Source organism: Sapajus apella, unplaced genomic scaffold (genome assembly GCF_009761245.1).
Source record: "Sapajus apella isolate SASKATOON/1434 unplaced genomic scaffold, GSC_monkey_1.0 scaffold15, whole genome shotgun sequence".
NCBI classification, from domain to species: Eukaryota; Metazoa; Chordata; class Mammalia; order Primates; family Cebidae; genus Sapajus; species Sapajus apella.
This window is the reverse complement of record NW_022436955.1, coordinates 12676052-12689579: the sequence shown is the minus strand read 5'-3', so window position 1 is coordinate 12689579 and position 13528 is coordinate 12676052. Positions and strand designations below refer to the sequence as shown.

General features: G+C 47.9%; 1 protein-coding gene across 4 annotated transcripts in view; it reads right to left on the bottom strand.

Annotated features, from left to right (window-relative positions):
- HAS3 (hyaluronan synthase 3) overlaps positions 1-13102 on the bottom strand; it is a 33647-nt gene extending 20545 nt beyond the window's left edge. For 2 of the 4 annotated variants that reach the window (XM_032284285.1, XM_032284289.1), the window contains exon 1: positions 11766-13102. The gene's annotated coding sequence lies outside the window, so the exon portion shown is untranslated. Of the gene's footprint in view, positions 1-3359; positions 3775-11765 lie in introns of those variants that run through there. The other 2 variants (XM_032284288.1, XM_032284287.1) reach the window with 1 other exon arrangement.
- Between the last annotated feature and the right edge of the window lie 426 nt (positions 13103-13528).

The window sequence follows — 13528 nt, the reverse complement described above, 5'->3', positions numbered from 1 at the left end:
AATTTTTTGTATTTTTAATAGAGACGGGGTTTCACCATGTTGACCAGGATGGTCTCGATCTGTTGACCTCATGATCCACCCGCCTCGGCCTCCCAAAGTGCTGGGATTACAGGCTTGAGCCACCGCGCCCGGCCATGAGAGACCCCATGTTGTAAAAAAAAAAACTGAAGATAGGCGGTGCGCGGTGACTTACGCCTGTAATCCTAGCACTTTGGGAGGCCGTGGCGGGCGGATCACAAGGTTAGGAGATCAAGACCATTCTGGCTAACATGGTGAAATGCTGTGTCTACTAAAAATACGAAAAAAAAAAATTAGCCGGGCATGGTGGTATGCACCTGTAGTCCCAGCTACTCAGGAGGCTGAGGCAAGAGAATCACTTGAGCCTGGGAGGCGGAGGTTGCAGTGAGCTGAGATCATGCCACTGCACTCCAGCCTAGGTGACACTATCTCAAAAAAAAAAAAAAAAAAAAACATAAATTCTGAGTTTACAGGACTTCCTTATAAGCTGGGAGCAGGGTGGGGTGCAGTCTCTATCATACATGGATTCATGTGAAAAAGGTTTGACAACCTCAGTTTATAATGAAAGCAGTAAATAAAGCGGGAGGGCCAGGGTTTAGGATTCGTGGTAGCCAAAACTGGAGTGATTTCCTTTATTTAAATTCCTCCCACTGTTCCTTTGAGAGAATTTAGCAGGCAGAGGCGGGGTCTGCAGAACTGTGCCAGCTCCTCTGGCACCTTTGAGGGAATTACAAAAAGGCACGTGGTTTGACTGGCACACCCCAGTTGGGGCAGCCCACACTCACCTCACCTCCTCATTGAGGACCACAGCGTCCTGGGCAAGGAGGGGAGGCACAGGCTAAATCCAGCTCTAGGATTCCCCTAGTAGGAGGCTTTTCCCTGAAGAAAGGATTTCCAAGCCTGGTGATGTCAGCAATGTCCTCCCACCCAGGAAAGTCCCAGGGAGAGGTTCTCGCCTTTGGGCATTGTAAGCCTACTCCCACACAAGGGTCTGCAGCACACACAGGTACAGTTATGTGACACAAAATGGACACACAAGTGCACACACACTTTCCCAGATTGGTGGGACACAATCCCCGTCTACACTTAAGGTAACCTTGTTCCAAATTTGTTTGGCTCTTGCTACGATAACATCAACCACAATTCTTCTTCTTTTTTTTTTCAATCTTGCTCTGCTGCCCAGGCTGGAGTGCAGTGATGCAATCATGGCTCACTGCAGCTTTGACCTCTTGGTCTCAAGCGATCCTCCCACCTCAGCCTCCTAACTGGGACTAGAGGTGCACAACACCACACCTGGCTAATTTAAAAAATATATTTTTAGTATCCAGGTGCAGTGGCTCACGCCTGTAATCCCAACACTTTGGGAGGCTGAGCCATGAGAATCGCTTGAACTTGGGAGGCAGAGGTTACAGTAGTGAGCTGAGATTGTGACACTGCAGTCCAGCCTGGGTGACAGAGTGAGACACTGTCTCAAAAACAAAAACAAAAAAACTTAACAAAGGACTAATGCACTGTCAAGCCAGAAGGAACAAAATAAAATATGTGGATTTAATCTGGAAATTAGGAAAGAGAGCCAGGGAGAAACAGAGGAACAGGATCAGATGGGCGAGGTGAGTCCCCAGGTCTCTCCAATGCACCTGGAATTAGATTTCAGCAACCATGTTGTTCACTAAGTTGCTGTCTGCTTTTTTTTCCCAGGAGAACTGGCAAAAACCCAGCCAGTCCTAGCCTGTGGGAAGACAGAGCTATCAAAACACCTTGGATTCACTTTGTTTTCTAAAGGACAGAACTTCTGCTCTGTGTGGGGCTTTCCCTACCCAAAGGATGGGGAAGGGTAGTCTCTAGAGGCTTATGAGGGGCCTGAGCTGCTCTCTTTTGGGGAATGGAGTCCCCATTACTCTCTCTCACACCACCCTGGTCTTGGCCACAGAGAAAAACCCACAACTTAGCGCCTTGTCCTTTGAAATCTCAGATCAGCCAAAACCTCAGGTCTTTGAAACCTGAGCATTCCCATTCTCTTCTCTTCATAGACAGCCTAATTTCAGGCTGGCCTTTCTCTAGGATTAATATGGTCGCCAAGTTTTGAAGGTGGTGTGTGGTCCAGTAAAGGTATATGTGGGTGTTGGGGATGAGGGTGGCTCTAGAGACTCTGGAAGTGCAGAGCAGACTGCTTTGTTCTCCCCAGCACCAGGTGGCTACCTGTGCGTGTGATGAGACATTAGAAAAACCCCACCCAGGAGCTCTTCTGAGCTGGCCCAGCTGTTAAGGTAGACAGTAAAGTAAAACCTGACATCATTTAATAAACCACCTAAAGGCCCAGGAGCTTTCCTAGTTCCACAGAAGAGAGGTGCTCTAGTCGCTCTGCTCCAGCACCACATCCACTCTGCAAACCACTCTCCCCTGAAATCAACAGATCCTGCCCTCAGCCTCCTGCACTCTATGCTGGAGTTAGGGGCTGGCCAACTGATTGACTTTCTATTTGCAAGAATTGACTTCTCTGGACCTTATTTTTCCCTTCTCCAAAGAAGGCCATTAGCCCAGCTTCTTTTTTCTCTCTCAAGGAATGACATGGGAATAGAGCTATTAACGTATTTATGCTTTGAACTTCTAGCAAGGAATAACCATTAAAAATGATATACTGTAGGTTGGGGACAGTGGCTTATGCCTGTAATCCCAGTATTTTGGGAGGTCAAGGTGGATGGATCTCTTGAGGTCGGGAGTTCAAGACCAGCCTGGCCAACATGGTGAAACCCCACCTCTACTAAAAATACAAAAATTAGCTGGGTGTGGTGGCATACGCCTGTAGTCCCAGCTACTCAGGAGGCTGAGGCAAGATAATGACTTGAACCCGGGAAGTGGAGGTTGCAGTGAGCCAAGATTGCGCCACTGAACTCCAACCTGTTGACAGAGTGAGACTCCATCTCAAAAAAAAAAAAATTTAGCTGGACGTTGTGGCACGTGCCTGTAATCCCAGCTACTCAGGAGTCTGAAGCAGGAGAACCGCTTGAACCAGGAGGCAGAGGTTGCAGTGAGCTGAGATCGCACCACTGCATTCTAGCCTGGGTGACAGAGTGAGACCCTGTCTCAGGAAAAAACAAAACAAAAATAATACACTGTTATTCTGAGAATGACATCTGAAAACTGAAGTCCTGCTTATAGGAAATGAATGGGAAAGCAACAACCTTCAAAGACATTTCTGGAGTTCATGGGAAGACTTGCTACATTTTCTATGTTACACGCTTGCCACACGGCTTTCTGCCTCCTCTGCTCCCAGGAAGGCAGTCTTAGATGTTTGCTATTTTGGCCACCCTACAAAAGAAGCCTTTCCATGAGCAACTTACCAAAGCTGCCAAAGTGCAGGAGCAGGTGGGCTGTGGAGCTTTAACACACCTCCTCTCCAGCTTCTCGGCAAATTACAAGGTCAAACACAAGAGGCAGAATAAACCTTGGTGTCTGAGGTTGTTTTTGTGGTTGTTTTCCCAGAGACGGTTTTGCTATGTTGCCCAGGCTGGCCTCGAACTCCTGGGGCTCAAATGATCCTCTGCCAAGGCCTCCTGAGTAGCTAGGATTACAAACCATCATGCCTGGCTTGAGTTTGGGTTTTGGTGTACTAGGACACTATTTTGAGGCTATTTGGGCTAAAGCTTAACTTGACATAGATGTTCCATTTAAACAAGCACAGAATCACTATTTTTGTGTGTGACAGAGTTCTGCTCTGTCACCCAGGCTGGAGTGCACTGACACAATCTTGGCTCACTGAAACCTCCACCTCCTGGGCTCAAGTGATTCTCTTGCCTCAGCCTCCCAAGTACTTGGGACTACAGGTTTGTGCCACCACACACGGCTAATTTTTATATTTTTAGTAGAGATGGGGTTTCACTATGTTGGCCAGGCTGGTCTTGAGCTCCAGACCTCAAGAGATCCACCTGCCTCAGCTTCCCAAAGTGCTGGGATTACAGGTATGACCACTGCACAGGAACCACTTTCTTTATCTCCACTTAAACTAAGAACAGATTGTAACAATTTGGAAATCTAGTGTCTATGTATTGGGAGCAGCAAGCATGATGGGAAAAAGCACAGCCTTTGGAGCCAGATTGCTTGGGTTCAGTACTGGTTTGGCTGCTTCTTATTGGCTATGTAATCTGAGGCAAGTAATTAGCCTTGTGTGTGCCTCAGCTTTGCTATCTGTACAACAGGGTCATAGTAATACCTATCTCACAGGCCTAGTGTGAGGGTTGAAGGGACTAATACGTGTCAAGTACACGGAAGAGCATAATAAGCTCTTTAGAGGCCGGGCGCGGTGGCTCACGCCTGTAATCCAGCACTTTGGGAGGCCGAGGCGGGTGGATCATGAGGTCAAGAGATCGAGACCATCCTGATCAACACGGTGAAATCCCGTCTCTACTAAAACTACAAAAAATCAGCTGGGCCTGGTGGCGCGTGCCTGTAATCCCAGCTACTCAGGAGGCTGAGGCAGGAGAATTGCCTGAACCCAGGAGGCGGAGGTTGCGGTGAGCCAAGATCGTGCCATTGTACTCCAGCCTGGGTAACAAGAGCAAAACACCGTCTCAAAAAAAAAAAAAAAAAAGCTCTTTAGAGTGTTAACTATAATCGTGATCTTGACATACAGTGATGCAGAGGTACAACCATTCAACCTGGGCTTTCCAGATGAACCCAGTACTTTAAGGGGCAATCAGATCTTATGTCCTGAGTCTGGTTTGGGAAGTATAGTCATCATTCTAGGGACATTCAAACACCATGAGAAGGCATACTCTATACACTAAGGGCAGAGTCTCAAAGGTGAGAAACCTCTTTAAAATAGGCTGCAGGGGCTCAGGATTTGTCTCCCAGATGAGTACTTGTAAGCCACTAACTAGTAATTATAAGCCCCTAATTAGTATTTGCAGCTGGGACATGGCTGCTGGTGGGTGTAACTTGCAAAGCATATTAGCGTGTCCCTGTTAGTGGTTTTGGTACATAGAAAACTCCAGCCTTGAAGATTTCCTAGTCCTGAATTATTTAGAGAATGCCATCAACACTCCTTTGAGACTGAACTTGCATTTCATGGGTGTTAAAGCAAAGTCAGCTGAGGGTGGGGGAATGTAGATGGGTACAAACGTTTTGGGGGACCTTTTGGTACTAACATTTGAAATGGTTATACTCTTTTGATCTGGCACTCCAACCTCTTAAGACCTATTGCATAGACATATTTCAGTATGCAAAGTTATGTCTGGGAATCATTGAAAAACCATTGGAAATTAGAAACAAGTCAACCGAATCATCAATAAACAAATTCGTAAGCTGCAGTTTACCCAAACAATGGAAGCCAGGCTATCATCACAAAGGAGGAGATCTGAGTACTGATATGAGTGTCAAAGGTATATGACTCAGAAAAAATGTGGGACACTCTTTGTGGTAATAAAATATGGTAATAAATAAAGATCTAGAGGGATTTTGCACCAATTTGTCAGTGGCAATCTTGGGTAGGAGCTGAGGTGAGATTGTGGTTTTTCTTTCTTTGGAAATACAGTTTTCTATTGGGTAGCAGCAAAGCACAGTGCTAAGAAGCACAGCCTCTGGAGCTATACTACCTGGGTCCCAATACTGTTTTGGCTACTTCTTACTGGTTATGTAATCTGGGCAAGTAATTCACCGCTTTGTGCCTCAGTTTTCCCATCCATAGACAGGGTCATAGTAAGACCTATCTCAGAGTGTGAGGGTTAAGGGAATTAATATGCATCAAGCTGGGCGCAGTGGTTCACGCCTGCAATCCCAGCACTTTGGGAGGCTGAAGCAGGTGGATCTTTTGAGTCCAGGAGTTCAAGACCAGCCTGGGCAACATGGCAAAACCCTGTCTCTACTAAAAATACAAAAATTAGCTGGGCATGGTAGCACATCCCTGTAGTCTCAGCTACTTGGGAGGCTGAGGCAGGAGAATTGCTTGAACCTGGGAGGCAAAGGTTGCAGTGAACCAAGATTGAACCAGTGTACTCCAGCCTGGACAACAGAACAAGACTGTCTAAAAAAAAAAAAAAAAAAAAAAATTTAGCTGGGTGAGGTGGTGCATGGCTGTAGTTCCAGCTACTTGGGAGGCTGAGGTGGGAGGATCACCTGAGCCTGGGAAGTGGAGGTTTCAGTGAGCTGTGATTGTGCCACTGCACTCCAGCCTGGGCGACAGACAGAGACTGTCTGCAAAAACAAACAAACAAACAGGCACAGTGGCTCATGCCTATAATCCCAGCACTTTGGGAGGCCGAGGTGGGCGGATCTCATGAGGTCAGGAGATCGAGACCATCCTGGGCAACATGGGGAAACCCTGTCTCTACTGAAAAAAAAAAAAAATTAGCTGGGCATGGTGGTGCGTGCCTGTAATCCCAGCTACTCGGGAGGCAGAGGCAGGAGAATTGCTGGAACCCAGGAGGTGGAGGTTGCAGTCAGCCAACATCATGCCACTACACTCCGGCCTGGTGACAGAGAGAGACTTTGTCTCAAAAAAAAAAAAAAAAGTGCCAAGTGCACATATTACAAACTATTACAAATTACATATACATTAAACTTGTTCGAATTCATATCACATATCATCTGAAAATGTACACAAATACATATAGCAGCTGGGGCACTGTACCTGCCAGCTGTATACCACTCCTTAGACTGGAGGGCAGAGGGCCGGCATGGGGAAGATGGTAGGTAGCTCCAAGCATGTGTCAGTGGAGCTCAAATGCCTTCTTGGTGGGACCCACGAGTTGGGGTTCATGTGTATACGTGAGTACCTGAGTTTGCACCTCAAACTGTACTCTGCTTGAAAGGCTTTTGCTTCTATACTCACTTTGGGGGTGAGAAGCTTCATTGTATTCAACAGATGTTCAAAACATTTCATGAAGGGTCTTCCGATGTAGTAAACAGGCTCCTGGCTGCGACCCAGCAGACTTGGAGCCAAATCCCACCAAGGGAGGGGATGCCAAGACCCTGGCTCCCTGTTCTTCAAGGTCGTTGTAAGAATCAGACAAGCTTCTGGATGGAAAATGACTTTCCAAACTAAAGGAAACACAAACACTGATCTTGCAACTCTGTGTTCCAAAGAACTGCAGAGGGCACTCTGGGGGAGGGGCACAAAAACGGAGGCCTGGTAGCGTGGGGCTGCTGATTCCTTAGAAGAACTGGGGAGGGACAACAGATGATGATGCCTCCAATGGTTAAGTTTCAGCCTTCCAGGGCCGATGGTGGGGTCTGCATTCCCTCCTCACCTTCCAGCCTGTGCAGAGGGCGCTGAGCACAGCCCTGAGCTCTGCCTGCAAGGAAGAGGCAGCACCGGGTATTGTAAGGAGCAACACAGGTTCCCAACCCCCAAGCGGTGATTCAGTTCCAACAGAGTGGAGCATGGCAGGCAGAGGTGCCGCGCACTGCAGTGTGGCTGCAGAGCTTGCTGAGGACACAGCCAGGCCCTCTGAGGTCAAGGATGCTGCTGGGGGAAGGGAGGTAGTGGGGAAGAAGACCCCCTCATGGTGAAGGAAATGTGGCACCTCTCACAGCTCCCATTTCTGATTCTCTCCCTTTGCCAATCCAGCTGAGATTTTAGATTTCTGTGCAAAGATTGCAGAAGCTTATCTGGTTTTATACAGGTCAGATGACCCATCTCTTGACTTATTCTTACCAATTGATCCACTTTCACATGTTGAAGCCAGTCCTCCAATGAGGCAAACAGCCGGTCAAGAGGCACAAAAAGGCAGGTGGCAGGCAGCGCTTCATTCAGTCACCCTCGCAGACAAAGAGACAGAGCAGGTGGATGGACCCAGGACAGATCAACACACTTGCTCTTCTCTTTTTGGGCCAATGAGGAGAAACGGCTGCTACCAGAGAAGAGGAGCTGAAACAATAGTCACTGAGGCCAAGTTGGGGGGTGGCATGAAAAGGGCTGGGCATTACTGCTTCCTTTTTATAGAGGGAAAAAAACTGGCTGGGGTATGGTTATATGTTTTTCTTTTATTTTTTCCCCTATGGGGGCAGGGTCTCACTCTCGCCCAGGCTGGAGTGCAGTACTCCTGGACTCAAGCAATCCTCCTACCTCAGCACCCCAAGTAGTTAGGACTACAGGCATGCCACCATCACGCCTAGCTAATTTTTGTTTTTACAGAGATGGAGTTTCAACATGTCGCCCAAGCTGGTCTTAAACTCCTAGGCTCAAGCGATCCACCTACCTGTGCCTTCCAAAGTGCTGGGATTATGGACACATGTCACCGAGCCTGGCTTGCATTTCTTATTTTACAACATTTTATCATCTTGGCCTCAAAGCACTCTCTGTAAACAAGCTGAAGAGGCTGCATGGCTGGGCACGGTGGCTCACGCCTGTAATCCCAGCACTTTAGGAGGCCAAGGTGGGCAGATCACTTGAAGTCAGGAGTTTGAGACCAGCCTAGGCAACATGGCAAAACCCTGTCTCTACTAAAAATACAAAAATTAGCCAGGCGTGGTGGCACACACCTGTAATCCCAGCTACTCAGGAGGCTGAGGCAGGAGAATCGCTTGAACCTGGGTGGTGGAAGTGGCAGTGAGCTGAGACTACACCGCTACACTCTAGCCTGGGTGACAGAGTGAGACTCCGTCTCAAAAAAAAAAAGGAAGCTGCAGGTGATAAAAGGTCTGTGGGTGCCCTCCTCGTTCAAAGTGGCCCCTAAGGCTCAATGTGATCACCCGCTTCACTGCCCCTCCACCTTCCTGTCACTCACTCTGCTTGGACCACACTGCCTGCCGCCGTCTCTCCTGAGACCTGCTGTCACCTCTGGGCCTTGGCACTTGCTGTTCCCATTACCTGGAAAGCTCTTCCCTCATTATTTTAGTACTCACTAATTTACCTCCTGATCCTTACTCAAATACCAGCTTCTGGGCAAGGCTACCTTTGGACAACAAATCTCAACTTACTGTTCCCACTCTCCTCCTTGCTGACTTTATTTTCTCCATTGTTTACCAATTGAAATTTTTTTTTTTTTCAAAAGGTGGAGTGCAGTGGCAGGATCTCAGCTCACTGCAACTTCTGGGTTCAAGCGATTCTCCTGCCTCAGCCTCCCGAGTAGCTGTGATTACAGGCACATGCAACCACACCTGGCTAATTTTTGCATTTTTAGTAGAGATAGGTTTTTGCCATGTTGGCCAGGCTGGTCTTGAACTCCTGACCTCAAGTGATCCACCTGCCTCAGCATCCCAAAGTGTGGGGATTACAGGGGTGAGCCATTGTGCCTGGACCCACTTGACATTGTTTATCTTACTTGTTGTCTGTCTCCCTCTACTGCCTCATAAGCTTATAGGTGCTAATAGGTGCTCGATACCTAATAGGGGCTCAAAAAATTGTTGTCATTGCCTGTGGTTTGCTTTCCTACACCCTAGTCCCTGGGACACTGGCTCTTACATGGGGATGGGTGGGCAGAGCCAGGGGAAAGCAAAGAAGTGCAGGAGGGAGTGAACAAACGAAGCAAGGGTGGATTACGGTAGCTTACGCCTATAATCCCAGCACTTTGGGAGGTTGAGACAGGTGGATGACCTGAGGTCAGAAGTTCAAAATCAGCCTGGCCAACATGGCAAAACCCTGTCTCTACTAAAAATACAAAAAAAAAAAAAAAAAAAAAAAACCAACAGATGGGTGTGCTGGCAGGAACCTGTAATCCCAGCTACTCGGGAGGCTAAGGCAGGAGAATTGCTTGAACCCAAGAGGAGGAGGCTACAGTGAGCCAAGATCGCGCCATTGCACTCCAGCTGGGGCGACAGAGCGAAACTCTAAGAAAAAAAAAAAAAGGGAATTGAAGCAAGGGATGTGGAGGATTGGGAAATATGGGAAATTATGACTGTGGAGAGATGATAAGGAGCAAAGCAAAAGTTAAGAGATTTCTGATTAAATAACAGAACTTTGAGAAGGGCAAGTTTGTGCCAAGGAGGAAGAAAAACAAAGCAGAAAGGGGAAACTCTCCAGAATGTTCAGGAAGTCTAACCTGAAAAAGCAGTCCAAGCTTGGGCAGAAGCCTGGGGTCTGGCTATAGCCACGAGTGGGGCCTCTGCATGTCTCTTGTGGCTGAGCCATCCCCTTCAGGGCAAGGGGGTGGAGGATGGTGGGCCTGGGAAGAGAAGGAAGAACCTAGGAGAGGAAAAACGAGAGGAGGCGGCACAGGGCCAAGCAGAAGGGTGAGGGAGTGCCACAGAGGAGTCTAGGAGAGAGGCTGCTGGGCTGCAGAGGGTGCTGAAGGTGAGGGGCCAGGAGAGAGCCTCAGCAGGCCACGTGGAGGCGGCGGCAGAGGGCGGTGGGAGGTGGGAAGGTGATCTCTGAGGGAGAAGAGCAGGGTGGGGGTGGGAGGTAAGACACACCTCACAGGCTCCATGCAGGGAAGTGTCACTTTGTTTCCATATATTTCGCTTTTGAGATTTTATTATTCTAAAGTTTTCACATTCTTTCCCAAAGACTTGACATTCATACACACACACACCCCTATATAATGTAGAAAATCAGGAAAAATTTAATAATTTGGTCATGTTTAAGAGAATTACATTAGGGTCCAGTGTGGTGGCTCACAGCTATAAACCCAGTGCTTTGGAAGGCTAACAAAGGAGGATTGCTTGAGGCCAGCAGTTCAAGATCAGCTTGGGTAACACAGCAAGACCCTGACTCTACAAAAAAAAATTAGCCAGGTGCAGTGGTGCGCACCTGTGGTCCCAGCTACTTGGGATGCTTAGATGGGCAGATTGCTTGAGCCTAGGAGGTCAAGGCTGCAGTGAGCTATGATCATGCCATTTCACTCCAGCCTGGGTGACAAAGTGCAACCCTGTCTCTTTAAAAATGTAGGCCAGGCATGGTAGCTCATGCCTGTAATTCCAACACTTTAGGAAACTGAGGCAGGAAGATTGCTTGAGCCTAGGAGTTTGAGACAAGCCTGGGTAACATAACGAGACATCATTTCTACTAAAATTTTAAAAATTAGCCAGGCATGGTGGCACACACCTGTGGTCCCAGCTACTCGGGAGGCTGAGGTGGGAGGATTGCTTGACCCCAGGAGGTCAAGGCTGCAGTGAGCCATGACTGCACTACTGCATGCCAGCTTGGGCAACAGATTGAAACTCTGTCTTAAAGGCCAAGTACGGTGGCTCACGTCTGTAATCCCAGCACTTTGGGAAGCCAAGGTTGGCAGATCAGCTGAGGCCAGGAGTTTGAGATCAGCCTGGCTAACACGGAGAAAACCTGTCTCTACTAAAAATACAAAAATTAGCCAGGCATGGCCGTGTGCACCTGTGGTCCCACCCAGCTACTTGGGAGGCTGACGCTTGAACCAGGCAGATGAAGGTTGCAGTGAGCCAAGCTCATGCCACTGCACTCCAGCCTGGGTGCCCTGTCTCCAAAAAAAAAAAAAAAAAAAAAAAAAATTAAATAAAGAGTTAGGCATAGTCGGGCGCGGTGGCTCAAGCCTGTAATCCCAGCACTTTGGGAGGCTGAGGCAGGTGGATCATGAGGTCAAGAGATCGAGACCATCCTGATCAACATGGTGAAACCCCGTCTCTGCTAAAAATACAAAACATTAGCTAGGCATGGTGGCACGTGCCTGTAATCCCAGCTACTCAGGAGGTTGAGGCAGGAGAACTGCCTGAACCCAGGAGGCGGAGGTGGCGGTGAGCCGAGATCGCGCCATTGCACTCCAGCCTGGATAACAACAGCGAAACTCCATCTCAAAAAAAAAAAAAAAAAAGAGTAAAGAGTTAGGCATAATGGCACATACCTATAATCCCAGGTACTCAGGAGGCTGAGCAGGGAGGATTGCTTGAGTCCAGAAGTTGAGAATAGCCTGGGCAATGTAGTAAGACCCCATCTCAAATAAATAAATAAATAAGATGTTTTTAGTCACTTGCCAAATAGTTCAAATTAAGAGATGATCTATAAATAGAGATAAAGGCACTCGAGGGCTTTGCACTAGAGAGTGTCTTAAACTAATCAAGGTGGTCAAATAGGATCTGTCCTCAGAACTGGAATGCAGTTAATGCAAATGAAGTTGTAAGTGAAATGGATTGTGTAACACATTTGATCTGCTAATCTGAAGTGGGTTGTATGGAGTCTTGTTAAAGGAAGACCATGTAACAACCATTTTTATTGTATATCCAGCTGGCCCAAAGGAGATTCTCCTTAGATTTGAAAGCCACAATGGCAGTTTTCTAGACATCCTTGATTCAGAGAATAGGAATTAATCCAGCTACACTAGCTGAATGGAAATATTCCTTAAACACACCTAGCTAGGTTTGTTCCAATTCTTTGTTCACTAAGCTAACTTGTGATCCTGTTCATAAGGTGGCCTCTTTAAAGGGTTGCCACCAAGGAACTTCTGAACTCTGAACCATGTCTCTGATCTGGCCTGAGAGAAATATCCTGTTGTTAACTGGCAAATGGCCATGTTTGTATATAGATCCTTCAGTCACTCGAGCTTTTGCAAACTGCATTTTGGTCCCTATGGGTTTGGTCACCCCAGAGAGCGGGACAAAATCCTGTGATAAAATTCTGTACCTAGCCCCACAAAGCCGAGGACTGATCAAGCAGCTCTGGGTTAGCCTCATCAAGGTGTTGACAACATGGAGGGCTGATCTGAAGCAGCCAGCCAGCATCTCCTTTCTGTTATCTCTTTTAGCTGCAATCAAAATGCAGCGGCCAAAATACATCAAGAAATAAAGTGGAGACCACAGTGCTATAACTGAAATTGTTTCAACAGCCCTGGCATCAGGCCACCAGCATGCAACACACTTTCCAGCCCGAATTTAGTGTGAGCCCATTGTCTCCGCATTCATCTTTCTGAAGGAGCAGAGCACAGAAGGCAGGATGTAAACTCTCTGGATGCTTGTGGTTCTTTTCTCCTGATAATCAGGGCAACTCTCTGCAAACAGCAGCAGAGAGAATGAAGAAAAATAGCCTGGGAGGACACATACAGGGTTTACCCTTCTTCTCTGGCAAATGGCCAGAGAAGGGCCAGAAAGCAGCTTGAGCCTGGGAGGTGGAGGGTGCAGTGAGACGAGATCATGCTACTGCACTCCAGCATGGGTGACACAGCGAGACCCTGTCTCAAAAAAAAAAAAAAAAAAAAAAGGCCAGGTGTGGTGGCTCACGCCTGTAATCCCAGCATTTTGGGAGGCTGAGGCGGACAGATCACTTGAGGTCAGGAGTTGCAGACCAGCCTGGCCACCATGGTGAAAACCCATCTCTACTAAAAATACAAAAAATTAGCCAGGTTAGCCGGGCGCGGTGGCTCAAGCCTGTAATCCCAGCACTTTGGGAGGCCGAGGCGGGTGGATCACGAGGTCAAGAGATCGAGACCATCCTGGTCAACACGGTGAAACCCCGTCTCTACTAAAACTACAAAACATTAGCTGGGCATGGTGGCACGTGCCTGTAATCCCAGCTACTCAGGAGGCTGAGGCAGGAGAATTAGGAGAATTGCCTGAACCCAGGAGGCGGAGGTTGCGGTGAGCCGAGATCGAGCCATTGCACTCCAGCCTGGGT